Below are 2,228 nucleotides of genomic sequence, written 5' to 3' on the forward strand. Positions count from 1 at the left end.
CATGGACAAAGTTATAGAATAGCAACTATTATTTTTAAGCACCTGATAGGTGCCAGACACTGACTATAAAACTTATGTAAATGGTCTCATTTAATCCTTAGTATGACCCTGCTGGGTAGCTGGCTACCAAAATCATTTTACTGGTAAGAAACCTATTACTAAGAGACTGTAACATCCCAGAGGTTATACAGCCTTGTGGCTTGAATTTGGATCTACTTAATGCCAAAGGAACTCATGTTCCTTTTACTACTCTCTACTGTGAATCACAAACATAGAGAACTATGGTTAGGCTCTATTTCTTTGCATTATTTTTTGTTAAATATTACATATGTTCAAAAAACTGTTATTCATGTGTATGGAGAATAATAATAAAATGAACACCTGTACTGGTACTCACCAGCTGGCTTGAGAAAGAGAATATTGCCAGTACCTTAGCCCCTGCATACATCTCTCTAGCCCCATTCTCTTCCCTTTTTTCCCAGAAGTAACCATTATTCTAGTTTTGTGCTTACCCACCTGTGATACACACACACACACACACACACACACACTTTCATTTTCCATGGTTTTTTTTCACAAATAAGACTTTTTATTTGCCATTTTAAACGTCTGAGCATTAAACAGATTCTTGGACTGGTGGTTCATATCCATCAGCTCATTCAACTTTAGCACCTGTCTCTTCTCCAGTAGCTTTTCCAGAACTGCTACCTTTGCCATGAAGCTCCATGAGATTTCCCAATTCAAACTTGGTCTTCTTCAGCATTTTTACTTTTCTAATGAAGACATCATTGAGAGAATAAATAGATTGGTAAGCCTTATCTATGCCTTTTCCAATGCTGTCTGGAATCAGTTTATTGACCACTTCTTTCAAGTCATTTGTCTGTACCTCTCGGGTCATGATTTCCATCATCTTCTTCCAGATTTGGCGGACCTGTTGGTGCTGAATGTAAGAGGTCTTCCGGATCTGATTGTTAAGTTTTCTAGTAAAAGCAACACAGAATACACAAAGCAAGTAACTATCAGTAGTCTTGATATCAACATGAGCTTCAATCATGTCTGCCATTTTTTGATCACATAACACATTCTGCCACAGGTAAGATCCATGCCATGGAGGTTAGGTAGTTTTTTCCCTGAACACCTTTAGTAATCAGCTTGAAGTTTCTAAATGCAACTTCATAATTTTGCAGATCAGCAAGACTCACTTCAAACACACGACCCTTGAGGCCATCTGATGCAATTTTGGTTCCTTCAGTCCTGGTGACTAGTGTCTCTCCAATATTTCTTATATTGAACATAGCAGGTGCTTTCACATCATACCAGTCTTTCTTAGAAAATAGATCAACTAGGCTGGGCATGGTGGCTCACGCCTGCAATCCCAGCACTTTAGGAGGCCAAGGTGGGTGGATCACGAAGTCAAGAGATCGAGACCATCCAGGCCAACATGGTGAAACCCCATCTCTACTAAAAATACAAAAAGTAGCTGGGCATGGTGGCGCTTGCCTGTAGTCCCAGCTACTCGGGAGGCTGAGGCAGGAGAATCGCTTGAATCCAGGGGGCGGATGTTGCAGTGAGCCAAGATCACGCCACTGCACTCCAGCCTGGTGACAGAGCAAGACTCCATCTCAAAAATTAAAAAAAAGAAGAAAATAGATCAACCACTTTCTTCTTGGTTCCGCTTTTGCTGCCTTTTGTGAGGCACTTGTTCTTGCTGCTCAGAGAGCCAAAAGGCATTTTGCATGTTTTCAAAATCTAAATGATTCATGTGTTATTCTGGGTCTCACTTGTTTCCTACTCAATATTAGGTTCCTAACTTATTCAGGCTGATACACGTAACCATCATTATATCCCCAGGGCCTCTGATGGTCTAGTACCACCAACCTAGTCTCCAGAATTCTGTTATTCCCATTTACTCTGGGACATTTCTTACCATCAATCTTAATCTAGAGGATAAGCAGTTCTGAGCTTCTCAGAATATATTAGCATATTGTTTATCACTTCAGTAAGGGAGTGTCCTCTAGGACCTCCCAAGAAACATTGTTGGCTGGTGGGTTCTCTGGTATTACATAGTAAATGCATTCTTGGCCAGGTGCGGTGGCTCACGCCTGTAATCCCAGCACTTTGGGAGGCTGAGGTGGGCAGATCGCTTGAGCCCAGAAATTCAAGACCAGCCTAAGCAACATGGAAAAACACCATTTCTACAAAAAATACAAAACTTAGCTGGGCATGGT

At 41.1% G+C, this 2,228-nt stretch overlaps 1 pseudogene; it reads right to left on the reverse strand.

The window, feature by feature from the left end:
* Positions 1 to 616: 616 nt before the first annotated feature.
* On the reverse strand, positions 617 to 1,355 carry LOC103236396 (small ribosomal subunit protein eS1 pseudogene; annotated as a pseudogene).
* Between the last annotated feature and the right edge of the window lie 873 nt (positions 1,356 to 2,228).

The sequence above is a fragment of the Chlorocebus sabaeus genome, chromosome 7, assembly GCF_047675955.1.
Source record: "Chlorocebus sabaeus isolate Y175 chromosome 7, mChlSab1.0.hap1, whole genome shotgun sequence".
NCBI lineage: Eukaryota > Metazoa > Chordata > Mammalia > Primates > Cercopithecidae > Chlorocebus > Chlorocebus sabaeus.